Source organism: Bombina bombina, chromosome 4, assembly GCF_027579735.1.
Source record: "Bombina bombina isolate aBomBom1 chromosome 4, aBomBom1.pri, whole genome shotgun sequence".
Taxonomy (NCBI): domain Eukaryota; kingdom Metazoa; phylum Chordata; class Amphibia; order Anura; family Bombinatoridae; genus Bombina; species Bombina bombina.
Window position 1 is genome coordinate 887,741,358 of NC_069502.1, and position 20,126 is coordinate 887,761,483.

Sequence of the window (20,126 nt, forward strand, 5' to 3'; positions counted from 1 at the left end):
AAATTGGCTCCAGGAGCTTCATAAAATGCGACTGTTCATGGCCGCCTCTTAGCCACGCCCCCCCTAATTTCTTTTATCACCAATTTTGTTTTGTTCTCTTGGTGTTCTTAGTTGAAAGCTAAACCTAGGAGGTTCATATGCTAATTTCTTAGACCTTGAAGACCGCCTATAATCTGACAGTTTTTAACCACTAGAGGGCATTATTAGTTCATGTGTTTCATATAGATAACATTGAGCTCATGCATGTGAAGTTACCTAGGAGTGAGCACTGATTGGCTAAAATGCAAGTCTGTTAAAAAAACTGAAATAAGGGGGCAGTTTACAGAGGCATAGATACAAGGTAATTACAGAGGTAAAAAGTGTATTATTATAACTGTGTTGGTTATGCAAAACTGGAGAAAGAAAAACAGAAGCTCCTCAATGGCCTAGCACTACCAAAAAAGATTATGTAAATTAATATAGTAAGAAATATACTCACAAGAGTATTGCACCCAATGGTGCTATTCAGGCAGGCTGGAACTTTTGCAGTAGTCCAGTTCACTAATTACACCCAGCAGTCTTATCAGGTCTGGTACATCTCAGATAGTAGTCTCCTTGTCTGTAAAAGAACCAACAACCATAGCTCAATGCCATTTGGACAGGGAAAACAAGGTATAAGGTAATTGATTGCACTTACAGAATTTGAAGCACTTCCAGGTGCAGTAAGAGCAGGCTGGGATTTCACAGCCTCCCAGCTGACTGTACTCCACAGCTTACTGCACACCCAAGAAAACAGTGATGTGATATCCAAAAAAAGGGCAAAGTGATATTTGGATAGACTCCACCAAACACAGCCATTGTATATTAAAATCAATTTGATTAAAAACGTCACATTTCTCAGCCCTTGCAAAGACTGAGAAACGCGTCGTTTTTAATAAAATTGATTTTAATATACACTTGCTGTGTTTGGTGGATTCTATCCAAATATCAATCTGCCCTTTTTTTGGATATCACATCACATTTTTCCTGGGTGTGCAGTAAGCTGTGGAGTACAGTCAGCTGGGAGGCTGTAAAATCCCAGCCTGCTCTTACTGCACCTGGAGGTGCTTCAAATTCTGTAAGTGCAATCATTTACCTCAGGGGTGTCCAAACTTTGCTCTCCAGAGGTTTTGGAACTACATTTCCGATGATGCTTAGCCAGCATTTTATCTAGCTGAGCATCATGGGAAATGTAGTTCCAAAACCTCTGGAGAGCAAAGTTTGGACACCCCTGATTTACCTTATACCTTGTTTTCCCTGTCCAAATGGTATTGGGCTATGGTTGTTTATTCTTTTACAGACAATGAGACTACTTTCTGAGATGTTCCAGACCTGACACCACTGCTGGGTGTAATCAGTGAGCTGGACTACTGCAAAGGTTCCAGCCTGCTTGAATAGCACCATTGGGTGCAATACTCTTGTGAGTATATTTCTTACTATATTAATTTACATCATCTTTTTTGGTGGTACTAGGCCATTGTGGCGCCTCTGTTTTTCTTTCTCCAGATTTCCAAGTACCAGGATTCGACCATCCTTTGACAGAGAGCTGCCTGTTTCATATTTTATGGACTTTATGTTTAAGTTTGTCTTATTGTTTGATTTTATATTGTTGAGTTAACAAGAGGCGCCCCCTATGGGATTTTGTGTGTGCTTGGGCACACATCTTTTTTCCTTTTTCTCTTACGGTTATGCAAAACTGGGGTATTGGAACTCTGAACCATCCTCAGACCTGGCCCCACATCTAGTAAAGTGGGGTTCCTTGCTGAACAGAACTTTTACAGCAACCGATTGGGAACAGGCGCTTGAACGAACTAAAAAAACTATACATTGCATCACCCTTTTTGAAACTTTTTATAAGCTGGTGGCCCACTGGTACTATGTGCCCACCAGGTTAGCTAAAATATATCCTGGCACATCCCCGTACTGTTGGAGAGACTGTGGTCAGAGAGGGGACTCCCTACACATCTGGTGGGAATGTCCCAAAATACGCCCCCTGTGGCTTAAATGTTTCAGAGTCCTTCCCAAATTAGGAATTTCCCTACATAATTCTCCTGCAGTAGCCCTTCTACACATAGGCACTCATTCCATTCCCAAACATCATGCTTGCATAAGTATCTACCTATTCATGTCCATCAAACACCTGATAGCCTCTGACTGGAAGTCAGAATCCCCCCCCAGCTGGGCGAGAGTCTGCTCCTATATGGCCTACTTATACACCATGGAAAAAAGCATATTTTACAATCTAGGTAACTCTGACCTATTTGAGCTTATATGGGCCGACTGGCAAGTTATTTACGACACAACTTGGAGACCTAATGTTCTCTCTCCTTCTTAGCCCTTCTGGACGGATTAGGGAGCTTGACCTAGAGATAAACCTCTCCAGAATTAATCTCCTCCCTCTCGACGTGACCACTCTAGATTAATGATATCCTTCCCAAACCCTCTGCTTCTCCTACACCCTTCTTATTTCTATTCTTTTATCCCCCCTTCTTTTCCGTCCGGGTGGGAACTACTTAGTTCCCCCCCCATCTGTTTTACAAAACCTTATTATATGTTTTAAACTAACCATTGTACATGCGGAATTCTTGTATACTACTCGTTATACATCTCAAAAAGTGTGCTTACAGACCAGTTAGAGGATGTTATGAGTCCTTGAATTCCTAATCTTGTTTATGTTCTGTTCCCTTCTTTCATTTTATGCATATTATTATCTGTAAGATTGACAAACTAAATAAAGCTCTTTTGAAAAAAAAACAACAACAAAAAAACAAAAAAAAAAAAACTGGGGTATGGGTAAAAAAAGGGATTATCTATCTTTTTAAATAACCAAATTTGACTGACCCTTAAAACTCCCCATCCACATAGTGTATTGTATCATTGTATACTATTAAATTCTGTGGGTTGGGGGAGATTAATTTTGCAATATCCCTTGCTTTTTAAAATTTGATTGGTAACTTAAAGGGACACTGAACCCAAATTTTTTCTTTCATGATTCAGATAGTGCATGCAATTTTAAGCAATTTTCTAATTTACTCCTATTATCAATTTTTCTTTGTTCTCTTGCTATCTTTATTCGAAAAAGAAGGCATCTAAGCTAAGGAGCCAGCAAATTGTTTGTTCAGAACCATGGACAGCACTTATATATTGGTGCTGTCCAATCAGCAAGGGCAACCCAGTTTGTTCACCAAAAATGGGCCGGCATGTAAACTTACATTCTTGCTTTTCAAATAAACATACCAATAGAATGAAGAAAATTTGATAATAGGAGTAAATTAGAAAGTTGTCTAAAATTGCATGCTCTATCTGAATCACGAAAGAAAAAATTTGGGTTCAGTGTCCCTTTAAACTCTGGCATTAATGTAATTGTTTCCACCCCCATAGAAAATTATAGATATACATTTTTATTTTTGATTTTCTTTTGAATGAGGAGTTGGCTACATTTACTCTATTGAACATACATAATGATTGGGGACCAGCATAAATCTCTGGCTGGCAGATCCATTCTGTTTAACAAACCAATACCCTGCTATATCATTTTAAAGGGAGTTTCACTTCTTTTCAGATTTAATGGAAATTATGGGTTTCTGGGGCTTTGTTGAAAAATATAACTGATGTGACGGCTATGTACATATGCAGCTTTTGATTTGCTCACCAGCTGCTTCCTGTTTAGGAGTAACATTGTATTATTGGTTCAGAGTGTAAATGTTCGTTAAACTCCTTTACAATGTCTAAAAACAGAGTAAAATTGGGCTTTGTTTAAAATAAGATTATACAATTAAAGAGATACTAAACCCACATTTTTTCTTACATTATTCGTATGCAATTTTAAGCAACTTTCTAAGTTACTCCTATTATCAATTTTTATTCGTTCTCTTGCTATCTTTATTTGAAAAGCAGGAATGTAAAGCTTAGGAGCTGGCCCATTTTAGTTTCAGCACCCTGGATAGCTCTTGCTTTATTGGTGGGTACATTTAACCACCAATAAGCAAGCGCTACCCAGGTGCTGAACTGAAAATGGGCCAGCTCGTAAGCTTACATTCCTGCTTTTTAAATAAAGGTAGCAAGAGAACATAGAAAAATTGATAATCGGAGTAAATTAGAAAGTTGCTTAAAATTGCATGCTCTATCTGAATCATTAAACAAAAAATTGGGTTTAGTATTCCTTTAAAGGGACATAATACTTATATGCTAAATCACTTGAAACTGATGCAGTATAACTGTAAAAAGCTGACAGGAAAATATCACCTGAGCATCTCTATGTAAAAAAGGAAGATATTTTACCTCACAATTTCCTCAGCTCAGCAGAGTAAGTTCTGTGTAAAAAGTTATACTTCACCTGCTCCCAGCTGCAGGTAAAAATAAAAAAAAAATATGAAGAAATGAACTGCAGCCACTCAGCATCAGCAGTGCTGAGGTCATGAACTCTTACTGTGATCTCATGAGATTTGACTTAACTCTCATGAGATTTCATAGTAAGCTTCCTTTACCTGATTGGTGAAATAATATGAGAGTTCACAAGGCTCATCCTTTCAGCTGTCCCAGGACAGACACACTAAAATGCTGCTTAGAAATCCTTTACAATGGGAGGTAGCTACTGAGGAACTTTTGAGGTAAAATATCTTTCTTTTTTACATAGAGATGTTCAGGAGATATTTTCTAGTCAGCTTTTTACAGCTATGCTGCATCACTTTCAAGTGTTTAAACATTTGGGTATTATGGCCCTTTAATATGAGAAAGCCATGAACTCTTGCTTGCTCTCTTTTTTTCTCTCCTCTTTTTCTTTCTCCTTATTTCTCTTTCCTTTCTCTTCACCTCTCTACTCTTGCGCTCTCTCATCACCTATCCCCACTATCTCCTAATTTCTCTCTCTTGCCTCTTTCATGCATATATATAATCATACAGCACTTTTAAAAACAATAGTTGTTTGTATTATGATATATTGATTTATGCTCATACATACAGATGTACAAATTTCTTACTTTTTATCAATATAGAAAGTGCCCAAAAAATAGCAGTGTGTGCCAGGACAACCTGATTCCCCCCCCCCCTTTTAATTGCTTTGATTTCAAGACAGCGCACCAATAGCAAATCTCTCTTACTGCCTTTCATTTAACCTTGTATATCCGCGGTTCTGTTTTCAATAGCTAAAATAGATAGTCTGGTGCTATTGTACTATTTGTTTATTGGTAAGATTCTAACATTTTGTGAAATGTTCCTATTATCCATACATTCTTCTGTTTTGGTTTCATATCTAATTTATTTTTGAGAGTTTAGAAGACTGCCTAGAATTACAATGAGTTTATTTGTGTTAAAGAGATTGTAGCAAGATAATTTTACCATCAGCAGTTGCAGTGTGGTTTTTATGTGTGTGTGTATATATATGTATGTATATATATATGTGTGTGTGTATGTATATGTATGTGTGTGTGTATATATATATATATATATATATATATATATAAGAGCATTATGGTTATTAATGAGGAACGATTAACCTGCTGTAATGTAAATCTTTAGCTTATTATAAGAGTGTTTTCATTTTCCCATACTAATCAGTCCTATGGGAATCACAAGATAGATGGAAAGAAAAGAGACGTTATATGGAAACGGAGTACTTGAGTAATAACTAAGGTTGTTTTATAAAATCTGGAGATACTTGTCTCTAGTTGTGACATATAATTGAATGGATTTTAGGCACCTTCAATTGATTGTGTGTTTTTATGCTGAAAGGATGAGGCTATATTGAAAATTCCCCTGGTACTAAATCACAGAGCTACCTCAGAATATCATTGTTCTGTTCTTTAAAACCATCACCTTGGGGTTTAGTTAATAGCAAATAATTTTGCAGGTTTAAAGATGGTTGCTACAGTAAACTGACAGATATTACAGTTTATCTAAGCCTTTCTGCGTTGCTGTGCTTAGTCATGATTAAAGGGATATGAACTCCAAAAATCTTATTTTGTGATTGACAGAGCATACCATTTTATATAGTTCCCAATTTACTTCTGTTATCAAATGTACTTATTTCCCATAATATTCTGTGTTGAAGAGATACCTAGGTAGACATTTGGGGCATTACATGACAGGAAATAGTGCTGCCTTCTAGTTCACTTGCAAATGGATAGCATTCTTGTAAAACTGCTGCCATATAGTGGTCCAGAAATGGGCCAGCTCCTAAGCATACATCCTTGCTTTGATAATCGAAGTAAATAAGAAACTTGTTTAAAATCACGTTCTCAATGAAGAAACGTCACAAAAAAAAAAAAGAGTAGATTGGTCACTGGGAGGAGGAGCGGTATGTGAAAATCAGAGCAATTAGCTATAATAAAACTTTTATTTTAAAATAAATTAAAAAAAACATGAATAAAAGTGGGGTTTGATTTAAATGCTGTTTACACGGAGATGTTCCATATCGATCAAGTTTACCATCACTTTAAATTTGTTAAGTAATCTAAAGAGATTTCACCCCATGGTTTCTGAAGCACCTCCCACAAGTTGTATTGGCTTGATGGGCACTTCTTACATACAATATGGTCAAGCTGCTCCCACAACAGCGCAATAGGATTGAGATTTGGTGACTATGCTGACCACTCCATTAAAGACGGAATATCAGCGTACTGCTTCTTCCCTAAATAATCCTTGCATAGTTTGGAGCTGTGATTTGTGTCATTGTCCTGTTGTAGGAGGAAATTGGCTCCAAACAAGCACCATCCACAGGGTATGACATGGAGCTGCAAAATGGAGTATGATAACGTTCCCCCTTCTAGGTTCTTTTTACCCTTTATATATCTCCCACTTAACCACCACCAAAGCACCTCCAGGCCATCACATTGTCTGCACCATGCTTGACAGATGGCATCAAGCACTCCTCCAGCATCTTTTCATTTAGTCTGTGTCTCACAAATGTTCTTTAATTGAACACCTCAAACTTAGATTAATCTGTCCATAACACTTTTTTTCCAATCTTCCTCTGTCCAGTGTCTGTGTTCTTTTGCCCATCATAATCTTTTTTCTTTTTATTGGTCAGTCTGAAATATGGCTTTTTCTTTCCAACTCTGCCTAGAAGACCATCATCCCATAGTCACCTCTTCACTCACTGTTGACATTGAGACTGATGTTTTGCAGGTACTATTTAATGAAGCTGCTAGTTGAGGACCTGTGAGGTGTCTGTTTCTCAAACTAGACACTCTAATGTATTTGTCATCTTGCACAGTTGTTCACCAGGGCCTTCCACTCCTCTTTCTATTCTGGTTAGGGTCAGTTTGGGGATGAAGGTAGTAGTACACAGCGTTGTACAAGATCTTCTGTTTCTTGGCAATTTCTCGCCTTAATTTCTTAAAAGAAGAATAGACCGACGAGTTTTGGAAGAAAGTTCTTTGTTTCTGGCCATCTTTAGCTTGTAATGTAACTCACAACTGCTGATGTTTCAGATACTCAACTAGTCTAATGAAGGCCAGTTTTATTGCTTCTTTAATCAGCACAACAGTTTTCAGATGTGCTAACATAATTGCAAAAGGTTTTTATTTATTTTTTTAGCCTTTTTTAATGATAAACTTGGATTAGCAAACACAATGTGCCATTGAAACACAGGACAGATGTTTTTTTTATAATGGACTTCTTTAAACCTATGTAGATATTCCATTACAAATCAGCTGTTTCCAGCTACAATAGTCACTTACAACATTTAACAATTAGCTTTTGTTTTTAAAACAAGGAAATGTCTAAGTGACTCCAAACTTTTGAATATATATGTGTATGTGTGTGTGTGTGTGTGTGTGTGTGTGTATATATATATATATATATATATATATATATATATATATATATATATATATATATATATATAATTGGCAAACACAACGTGCCATTGAAACACAGGACAGATGGTTTTTGATAATGGACTTCTTTAAACCTATGTAGATATTCCATTACAAATCAGCTGTTTCCAGCTACAATAGTCACTTACAACATTAACAATTAGCATTTCTTTTTAAAACAAGGAAATGTCTAAGTGACTCCAAACTTTTGAATATATATGTGTATGTGTGTGTGTGTGTGTGTGTATATATATATATATATATATATATATATATATATATATATATATATATATATATATAATTAGCAAACACAACGTGCCATTGAAACACAGGACAGATGGTTTTTGATAATGGACTTCTTTAAACCTATGTAGATATTCCATTACAAATCAGCTGTTTCCAGCTACAATAGTCACTTACAACATTAACAATTAGCATTTCTTTTTAAAACAAGGAAATGTCTAAGAGACTCCAAACTTTTGAATATATATGTGTGTGTGTGTGTATGTGTGTGTGTGTATAGTATATAGATTTAGATATGTAAATGTATGTATATATCTACAATCTATCTAAAATTTATAAGATGGCGGAATATGTTTCTAAGTATAGCAAATGTCATGTCACCTGTCTAGAACAGCCAAAGATTTTTAACACCTGGCTACAAAGCTTTTTAAAATCTTTGGCCTAGATTTAGAGTTCGGCGGTAAAAGGGCTGTTAACGCTCCGCGGGTTTTTTTCTGGCCGCACCATAAATTTAACTCTGGTATCGAGAGTTCAAACAAATGCTGCGTTAGGCTCCAAAAAAGGAGCGTAGAGCATTTATACCGCAAATGCAACTCTCGATACCAGAGTTGCTTACGGACGCGGCCGGCATCAAAAACGTGCTCGTGCACGATTCTCCCATAGGAAACAATGGGGCTGTTTGAGCTGAAAAAAAACCTAACACCTGCAAAAAAGCAGCGTTCAGCTCCTAACGCAGCCCCATTGTTTCCTATGGGGAAACACCTCCTAAGTCTGCACCTAACACCCTAACATGTACCCCGAGTCTAAACACCCCTAACCTTACACTTATTAACTCCTAATCTGCCGCCCCCGCTATCGCTGACCCCTGCATTACACTTTTAACCCCTAATCTGCTGCTCCGTAAACCGCCGCCACCTACGTTATCCCTATGTACCCCTAATCTGCTGCCCTAACATCGCCGACCCCTATGTTATATTTATTAACCCCTAATCTGCCCCCCACATCGTCGCCGACACCTGCCTACACTTATTAACCCCTAATCTGCCGAGCGGACCGCACCGCTACTATAATAAAGTTATTAACCCCTAATCCGCCTCACTAACCCTATCATAAATAGTATTAACCCCTAATCTGCCCTCCCTAACATCGCCGACACCTACCTTCAATTATTAACCCCTAATCTGCCGACCGGAGCTCACCGCTATTCTAATAAATGGATTAACCCCTAAAGCTAAGTCTAACCCTAACACTAACACCCCCCTAAGTTAAATATAATTTTTATCTAACAAAATAAATTAACTCTTATTAAATAAATGATTCCTATTTAAAGCTAAATACTTACCTGTAAAATAAATCCTAATATAGCTACAATATAAATTATAATTATATTATAGCTATTTTAGGATTAATATTTATTTTACAGGCAACTTTGTAATTATTTTAACCAGGTACAATAGCTATTAAATAGTTAAGAACTATTTAATAGTTACCTAGTTAAAATAATAACAAATTTACCTGTAAAATAAATCATAACCTAAGATATAATTAAACCTAACACTACCCTATCAATAAAATAATTAAATAAACTACCTACAATTACCTACAATTAACCTAACACTACACTATCAATAAATTAATTAAACACAATTGCTACAAATAAATAAAATTAAATAAACTATCTAAAGTACAAAAAATAAAAAAGAACTAAGTTACAGAAAATAATAAAATATTTACAAACATAATAAAAATATTACAACAATTTTAAACTAATTACACCTACTCTAAGCCCCCTAATAAAATAACAAAGCCCCCCAAAATAAAAAATTCCCTACCCTATTCTAAAATACAAATATTACAAGCTCTTTTACCTTACCAGCCCTGAACAGGGCCCTTTGCGGGGCATGCCCCAAGAATTTCAGCTCTTTTGCCTGTAAAAAAAAACATACAATACCCCCCCCCAACATTACAACCCACCACCCACATACCCCTAATCTAACCCAAACCCCCCTTAAATAAACCTAACACTACCCCCCTGATGATCTTCCTACCTTGTCTTCACCATGCCAGGTTCACCGATCCGTCCTGGCTCCAAGATCTTCATCCAACCCAAGCGTGGGCTAGACATCCACTGAAGAAGTCCAGAAGAGGGTCCAAAGTCTTCCTCCTATCCGGCAAGAAGAGGACATCCGGACCGGCAAACATCTTCTCCAAGCGGCATCTTCTATCTTCTTCCATCCGATGACGACCGGCTCCATCTTGAAGACCTCCAGCGCGGATCCATCCTCTTCTTCCGACGACTAGACGACGAATGACGGTTCCTTTAAGGGACGTCATCCAAGATGGCGTCCCTCGAATTCCGATTGGCTGATAGGATTCTATCAGCCAATCGGAATTAAGGTAGGAATTTTCTGATTGGCTGATGGAATCAGCCAATCAGAATATAGTTCAATCCGATTGGCTGATCCAATCAGCCAATCAGATTGAGCTCGCATTCTATTGGCTGATCGGAACAGCCAATAGAATGCGAGCTCAATCTGATTGGCTGATTGGATCAGCCAATCGGATTGAACTATATTCTGATTGGCTGATTCCATCAGCCAATCAGAAAATTCCTACCTTAATTCCGATTGGCTGATAGAATCCTATCAGCCAATCGGAATTCGAGGGACGCCATCTTGGATGACGTCCCTTAAAGGAACCGTCATTCGTCGTCTAGTCGTCGGAAGAAGAGGATGGATCCGCGCTGGAGGTCTTCAAGATGGAGCCGGTCGTCATCGGATGGAAGAAGATAGAAGATGCCGCTTGGAGAAGATGTTTGCCGGTCCGGATGTCCTCTTCTTGCCGGATAGGAGGAAGACTTTGGACCCTCTTCTGGACTTCTTCAGTGGATGTCTAGCCCACGCTTGGGTTGGATGAAGATCTTGGAGCCAGGACGGATCGGTGAACCTGGCATGGTGAAGACAAGGTAGGAAGATCATCAGGGGGGTAGTGTTAGGTTTATTTAAGGGGGGTTTGGGTTAGATTAGGGGTATGTGGGTGATGGGTTGTAATGTTGGGGGGGGGTATTGTATGTTTTTTTTTACAGGCAAAAGAGCTGAAATTCTTGGGGCATGCCCCGCAAAGGGCCCTGTTCAGGGCTGGTAAGGTAAAAGAGCTTGTAATATTTGTATTTTAGAATAGGGTAGGGAATTTTTTATTTTGGGGGGCTTTGTTATTTTATTAGGGGGCTTAGAGTAGGTGTAATTAGTTTAAAATTGTTGTAATATTTTTATTATGTTTGTAAATATTTTATTATTTTCTGTAACTTAGTTCTTTTTTATTTTTTGTACTTTAGATAGTTTATTTAATTTTATTTATTTGTAGCAATTGTGTTTAATTAATTTATTGATAGTGTAGTGTTAGGTTAATTGTAGGTAATTGTAGGTAGTTTATTTAATTATTTTATTGATAGGGTAGTGTTAGGTTTAATTATATCTTAGGTTATGATTTATTTTACAGGTAAATTTGTTATTATTTTAACTAGGTAACTATTAAATAGTTCTTAACTATTTAATAGCTATTGTACCTGGTTAAAATAATTACAAAGTTGCCTGTAAAATAAATATTAATCCTAAAATAGCTATAATATAATTATAATTTATATTGTAGCTATATTAGGATTTATTTTACAGGTAAGTATTTAGCTTTAAATAGGAATCATTTATTTAATAAGAGTTAATTTATTTCGTTAGATAAAAATTATATTTAACTTAGGGGGGTGTTAGTGTTAGGGTTAGACTTAGCTTTAGGGGTTAATCCATTTATTAGAATAGCGGTGAGCTCCGGTCGGCAGATTAGGGGTTAATAAGTGTAGGTAGGTGTCGGCGACGTTGTGGGGGGCAGATTAGGGGTTAATAAATATAACATAGGGGTCGGCGATGTTAGGGGTAGCAGATTAGGGGTACATAGGGATAACGTAGGTGGCGGCGATTTGCGGTCGGAAGATTAGGGGTTAATTATTTTAAGTAGCTTGCGGCGACGTTGTGGGGGGCAAGTTAGGGGTTAATAGATATAATACAGGGGTCGGCGGTGTTAGGGGCAGCAGATTAGGGGTACATAAGTATAACGTAGGTGGCGGTCGGCAGATTAGGGGTTAAAAATTTTAATCGAGTGGCGGCGATGTGGGGGGAGCTCGGTTTAGGGGTACATAGGTAGTTTATGGGTGTTAGTGTACTTTAGGGTACAGTAGTTAAGAGCTTTATAAACCGGCGTTAGCCAGAAAGCTCTTAACTCCTGCTATTTTCAGGCGGCTGGAATCTTGTCGTTAGAGCTCTAACGCTCACTGCAGAAACGACTCTAAATACCGGCGTTAGGAAGATCCCATTGAAAAGATAGGCTACGCAAATGGCGTAGGGGGATCTGCGGTATGGAAAAGTCGCGGCTGTAAAGTGAGCGTTAGACCCTTTAATCACTGACTCCAAATACCAGCGGGCGGCCAAAACCAGCGTTAGGAGCCTCTAACGCTGGTTTTGACGGCTACCGCCGAACTCTAAATCTAGGCCTTTGTGTCTATATAGGTTATTTTTAACTGTTTTCAAAAGTGTAAAATGTAGTTATTTAACACAAAACAAACACATATTATGTAACTAACATATTTCCAGCTGCACATTTTAACTTATGTGTAAACATGGAATTCTTGAAAGATTCTCTCAGCATGTTAGCTGTATATCACACCACAACGTGTCAAGATGCAGAACAAGATGCAGAAATGTTAGCGTATTCATTTCTTTTACAAGATATACCGAGTCCACGGCTTTCATCCTTTACTTGTGGGATATATTCCTCCTGCTAACAGGAAGTGGCAAAGAGCACCACAGCAGAGCTGCTATATAGCTCGTCCCTTAACTCCTCCCCCCAGTCATTCTCTTTGCCTATGCTAGTAATAGGAAGGGTAAAGTTAAGAGGTGATAAAATAAGTTTTAGTTTCTTCAATCTTTCTTTCATGGTGGTGAGAATCTATGTTGATGGTTGAATAACCATAAACAATTTTTGCAGGCTGGCAATGAAACGCTGGCTGAAAATGCAGATCTAGTGGACATGTCGTCTCTGCCACCGTGGAGACTGCCATTGAGAAAGGACCTTCTCATTCAAGGTCCTTTCCAACATCCAAATCTAACTTCTCTGCAGCTGACTGCTTGGAGATTGAACGCTTGATTTTATCTAAGCGGGGTTTCTCTGAGCCGGTCATTTATACTCTGATTCAGGCTCGCAAGCCGGTTATTAGAAAAATTTACCATAAGATATGGCGTAAATATCTTTATTGGTGTGAATCCAAGGGTTACTCATGGAGTAAGATTAGGATTCCTAGGATTTTGTCTTTTCTCCAAGAAGGATTGGAGAAGGGATTATCAGCTAGTTACTTGAAGGGACAAATTTCTGCTTTGTCAATTTTGCTTCACAAGTGTCTGGCAGATGTCCCAGATGTTCAGGCTTTTTGTCAGGCTTTAATCAGAATCAAGTCTGTGTTTAAAACAATTGCTCCGCCATGGAGCTTGAATTTAGTTCTTAATGTTCTTCAAGGGGTTCGGTTTGAACCCATGCATTCCATAGATATTAAACTGTTATCTTGGAAAGTTTTGTTTTTAGTAGCTATTTCTTCGGCTCGAAGAGTTTCTGAGCTTTCTGCATTACAATGTGATTCCCCTTATCTTATATTCCATTCTGATAAGGTGGTTTTGCGTACTAAACCTGGATTTCTTCCTAAGGTTGTTTCACATAAGAATATTAATCAGGAAATTGTGGTTCCTTCCTTGTGTCCTAATCCTTCCTCTAAGAAGGAACGTTTGTTACATAATTTGGATGTGGTTCGCTCTTTGAAGTTTTATTTACAAGCGACCAAGGATTTCCGTCAAACATCTTCCCTGTTTGTTGTTTATTCTGGGAAGCATAGGGGTCAAAAAGCTATGGCTACCTCTCTTTCTTTTTGGCTGAGAAGCATCATCCGCCTGGCATATGAGACTGCTGGACAGCAGCCCCCTGAAAAGATTACGGCTCATTCCACTAGAGCTGTGGCTTCCACTTGGGCTTTTAAAAACGATGCTTCTGTTGAACAGATTTGTAAGGCTGCGACTTGGTCCTCCCTTCATACTTTTTCCAAATTTTACAAATTTGACACTTTTGCTTCTTCGGAGGCTATTTTTGGGAGAAAGGTGCTTCAAGCAGTGGTGCCTTCCGTTTAGGTTCCTGTCTTGTCCCTCCCTTTCATCTGTGTCCTAAAGCTTTGGTATTGTTATCCCACAAGTAACGGAGGAAACCCGTGGACTCTGTATATCTTGTAAAAGAAAAGGAAATTTATGCTTACCTGATAAATTAATTTCTTTTACGATATACCGAGTCCACAGCCCACCCTGTCATTTTGAGACAGGATTTATTTTTTATAAACTTTAGTCACCTCTGCACCTTGTTAGTTCTTTCCCTTTCTCTTCCTATACCTTCGGTCGAATGACTAGGGGTAGGAGTTAAGGGAGGAGCTATATAGCAGCTCTGCTGTTGTGCTCTTTGCCACTTCCTGTTAGCAGGAGGAATATTTCCCACAAGTAAAGGATGAAACCCGAGGACTCGGTATATCGTAAAAGAAATTAATTTATCAGGTAAGCATACATTTCCTTTTCTCCAACATAGGTGTGTCCGGTCCACGGCGTCATCCTTACTTGTGGGATATTCTCTTCCCCAACAGGAAATGGCAAAGAGCCCAGCAAAGCTGGTCACATGATCCCTCCTAGGCTCCGCCTACCCCAGTCATTCTCTTTGCCGTTGCACCGGCAACATCTCCACGGAGATGGCTAAGAGTTTTTTGGTGTTTAAATGTAGTTTTTATTCTTCAATCAAGTGTTTGTTATTTTAAAATAGTGCTGGTATGTACTATTTACTCTGAAACAGAAAAGAGATGAAGATTTCTGTTTGTAAGAGGAAGATGATTTTAGCAAACGTTACTAAAATCGATTGCTGTTTCCACACAGGACTGTTGAGATGAAGTAACTTCAGTTGGGGGAAGCAGTTGGCAGACTTTTCTGCCTGAGGTATGACTGGCCACATTTCTAACAAGACTTTGTAATGCTGGAAGGCTGTCATTTTCCCTATGGGGACCGGTAAGCCATTTTCTTAGATTAAGTAAAAGAATAAAGGGCTTTATAAGGGCTTAAAAAACTGGTAGACATTTTTCTGGGCTAAAACGATTACTTTACTAAGCATATTTGGCAGATTATAACTCTTTATAGTTATTATAATCTTGGGGATTGTTGTTAAAAAACGGCAGGCACTGTATGGACACCTTTTTCAGATGGGGGCCTTCTCTAGTCATAGGCAGAGCCTCATTTTCGCGCCACTAATGCGCAGTTGTTTTTGGAAAGCAAGGCATGCAGATGCATGTGTGAGGAGCTAAGAACCACTGAAAAAGCTTATAGAAGGCGTCATTTGGTATCGTATTCCCCTCTGGGCTTGGTTGGGTCTCAGCAAAGCAGATACCTGGGACTGTATAGGGGTTAAATATAAAATATATCAAATTTGGTGTGCAATACTTTTAAGGCTTTAAGACACTGTGGTGAAATTTTGGTGAATTTTGAACAATTCCTTCATGCTTTTTCGCATATTCAGTAATAAAGTGTGTTCTGTTTAAAATTTAAAGTGACAGTAACGGTTTTATTTTAAAACGTTTTTTGTGCTTTGTTGACAAGTTTAAGCCTGTTTAACATGTCTGAACCATCAGATAAGCGATGTTCTATATGTATGAAAGCCAAGGTTTCTCCCCATTTAAATATATGTGATAATTGTGACATAGTGTCCAAACAAAGTAGGGACAATGATGCCACAGATAATAATATTGCCCAAGATGATTCCTCAAATGAGGGGTGTAAGCATGGTACTGCATCATCCCCTTCTGTGTCTACACCAGTTTTGCCCACACAAGAGGCCCCTAGTACATCTAGTGCGCAAATACTTATTACCATGCAACAATTAACGGCTGTTATGGATAATTCTATTGCAAATATTTTATCTAAAATGCCTACTTATCAGAGAAAGCGCGATTGCTCTGTTTTAAACACTGAAGAGCAAGAGGACGCTGATGATAACGGTTCTGACATACCCTCACACCAATCTGAAGGGGCCAGGAGGGAGGTTTTGTCTGAGGGAGAAATTTCAGATTCAGGAAAAATTTCTCATCAAGCTGAACCTGATGTTGTAACATTTAAATTTAAATTAGAACATCTCCGCGCACTGCTTAAGGAGGACCAGAAACGCTGAGGACAGCTTCCGGAGTCATCTGACAGGAAGCCGGTGTAACGCCACTACTGGTGAGGTGGGAACGTTGCTTCGCGGAGGGATCCTTGATGGTCGGACCGACTGCACCAAGGATTAGGCGATTTCAGCAGTGCGGAGGGTCAGGCTCCTATGTTTCGTGAGTTTGAGGAGGCGCTACGTTAATACTGGAATATTAGTGCCGGACCGTGGTAAGATCATCAGAGGCTCCAGTTGCAAGTATAGTCGCCTTGTTTTTTCCTCCTGTTTGCTACATGTACTCCGGGTTGGCTGGTATGACAATCGTTACATCCGGGGGTTAAACTGTTACTTTCTGGGGAGGTTGTGGCTATTCTGTGTGCTACTCGAAGAATTATAATACCCTCATACAAAGTAACTGTGATATCCTCTTTTTCTCCCTGGACATTGTATGTTTCAGCAAGAGCACTGGAGATAAAAATATTGCTAAATCTACCTATTTGGATTTAACTTCCTTGCGTTCTCAATATTAAAGAGAACTTGAAAGAGAGACAGAATTCATACGGGTACTAATTAAGGAAAATAAGAAGCAATATCGTTAAAGGTTTCAAGAATACCCGCTTGCTCTCTTCAAACCCATTTTTTTTTTTGGTCTACAAATTAGTTGCATATTGTAGGCCTTGGTTTCTGACTGTGATTCTATACCTTTTGCTTGGTCTAATTCAGATAGCTATATAAGGTTTAAATGCTCTCTCTACCCTATTAGTATATAAGGGTGGAGATTTTTTCTTTTGCTGACTTGTTTATCTATCATATCTTTTGTTATGGCTCTCTAGAATTTATACAATTGTTTATGTATTAAGGGTCCCTACTTAGAGGGAAAGAGGAAGGGAAAACATAACAGTGTATTTTGGGTTAACTCCGACTTTCTCTATTTTAGTTCTCCTTACGCACTAAAAATACAGCTTAAAAGGGGGGAGTTCCCCTTCCACTAGAAAATTGTGCTTTTGAATATTGCTTTGATAGGCCTACTTCACTCTTTAGTCCTTTTGACTTTCACTTATATGGTTTTTCTACACACATATTTATCCTGTGTTTAATGAGTTGACGCGTGGCTCTTAATAATATTGTTCACGTTTTTTTATTCACTATTTGATTTGCACTTAATATATGGAAAATTTGTCACTTTGACGAAAAAGAACTCACCTATAATGCCTGCTAAAGCCAAAGATAAAAAAACTAAAGCAAGTGATACTAGTTTAGATTCTACATCAGGTGATTTACCCCTCCCCTCTTTTGATACTCAAATGTTGATAGCACAATTATCAGCTGTGTTTTCACCACAATTTGAAATGATTAAAAAAGAAATTTCTGGTATGACCACTGAATTATCAACTCTCTCCACTGAGGTTAGGAAGTTCTCTGCCAGAATCGGTGAAGCAGAAAATAGAATTTCGGATCTTGAAGATTGTGTAAATACACAAGAAGTAACTATACGGAAACAAGATACCGCAATTCATAATATGCAATTGCGCCTGGAGGATCTGGAAGATCGCTCCAGGCGCAATAACATACGCATTGTGGGCCTGTCAGAAACTGTAGAATTTGAGGATCTAATTAAATTTACCTCTGTAGAGCTACCTCAAGCACTAGGAATGCCAGCAGAGTATTTACCGTTAATTATAGAAAGAGCACATAGAATAGGGCCAAAGAGAGTTCAATCTGATAATACAGGTAAGAGTAGAATGTGCATTTTTAAGGTACTAAAATTCTAAGAAAAAATTGAATTACTGAAACTTTTTAGAAAGAACGGCCCTATTCTGCTTGGTAACAATAAGATCTTGCTCTTTCAGGACTTCTCTAATGAGACGTCCGTGAAGAGGAAGCTAATGGCCCCATACTGTACTCAGCTAATAAATAATGGATTTAAGGCTCAAATGGTTTACCCAGCCAAGGTTATAGTAGAGGACAAGGGCATAACATATACATTTCAGGAGATCCCAGAAATTAAAGAATTTGTTACTTCCAAATTAGCAATTTAAAATCGAGAAAATTGTTAAATGTTCTATGAGAATTACATAAAAGACTGCCAGGATGTGTGTATTGTGGATGTTGATTGGTGGATGGGGTGGGTTGTGTGGTGTGGTTTTTTTTTTCGGTTTTTTTTCTCTCCTAAGGAATTTTTTAAAGAATATTGTTTATATAATTAGGAGCTATATGTTGATAGTAAATGACCCAGAAATGATTAAGAGTATTTTTAAATTTGAAGATATGTCCTTCTTTTAAATGACCGGAGTAAATATAATGTCATGGAATGTAGGAGGAATAACCTCCCCTATGAAGTGAAAACTTATACTTAAAACTCTTGCAAAAAAAAACCCTGATATTGTCTATATCCAAGAAACCCATCTTAATGATGTAGAAGCTGCAAAACTTAAAATTAAATGGGTAGGCGAGGTTAAAGCTGCTTCAAGTATAGATAGGAAATGTGTAGTGGCGTTTCTTTTACATAAAGAACTAGATTATAAAATTTTGCACATAGATAAGGATCCAGAGGCTAGGTACATTATACTTCAGATTCAGATTAACCAGATTTCATATGTTCTTTGTAATGTATACGGCCCAAATAAAAATAGTAGAAGTTTCTGGGAGAAAATAAAATTTAAAATCTTTCCCTTCATAGGGGAGAATCTTATATTAGCGGGTGATTTCAATGTGACATTAGTCCCTGAACTAGATAGGTTCTGTAATAAAGAAGCTAAAGAATATAAAAAAATGGCTAAATATTTTAGGACTTTTTGTTCGAAGCTTAAATTGGTAGATATTTGGAGAATTAAAAATCCTGATTCCTTGACCTTTACTTGTGAATCTAGAGCTCACAGAACCTTCTCTAGAATTGATCTCTTTTTAATATCTGAATCTCTGTCGATTGTGCAAATAATGACAGGAATTGATGATATATTGATATCCGATCATGCAATAATATATCTAACTCTTCCCCCCGTAACTACTTATACAGAAAGATTGCAATCATTGTTTTTCCCTCGGTATCTCTTGAATAATCCTAGATTCTCTAACTGGCTTAAGCAAAAATGGAAGGATTACTGTACACATAACATCTCATATCTTAATAGAATTGAGATCTTCTGGGAAGCTGCCAAGGCAGTCTTAAGAGGGGAAATTAAGAGTTATCTAATAAATAAAAAAAAGAAGTCTAAGGTTCAAGAAATCCAGCTATCTAATAGAGTCAGAAATGCCTATAGAAGATTTTTTGAGGACCATTCCTCAGATAGTTGGAATAAGTACCAGGAAGCCAGAAGAGAGAGAGATGTTTTTATAGAACAGAGATCCCAAAACGAAGAGGCTAAAATTAATGTGCATTTTAGAGGTCTTTACAGCGACTCAACTAAACATTTAGCAAAATTAATTAAAAATAGAAAGAAGAATAATTTATATCCCGGTTATTAAAGAAAATGATATTCGTTATACGGATACAATAGAGATTAATAGAGTGCTTTTTTCTTACTATCAGAAGTTATACTCTAGTCAGGATATCAATATATATACTCAAGATAGATTCTGGTCTAAAATAAACCTGCCCCAAATTCAAGAGGACGAATTGACATCACTTAATGCCCCAATAACAGCTGAGGAAATTGGAAAAATGATAGATAAGATGCGACTAAATAAGGCTCCTGGCCTGGACTGCCTTCCGGCAGAATTCTATAGAATTCTGGCTCTGGAAATTATTCCTATACTGGCAAAATTGTTTAATAAGTATTTCTATTCGGA

General features: G+C 37.7%; 1 protein-coding gene across 2 annotated transcripts in view; it reads left to right on the forward strand.

The window, feature by feature from the left end:
* Nucleotides 1–20,126, forward strand: part of STXBP5 (syntaxin binding protein 5) — a 1,442,716-nt gene that overhangs the window by 266,224 nt on the left and 1,156,366 nt on the right. The gene's annotated exons all lie outside the window — the stretch shown is intronic.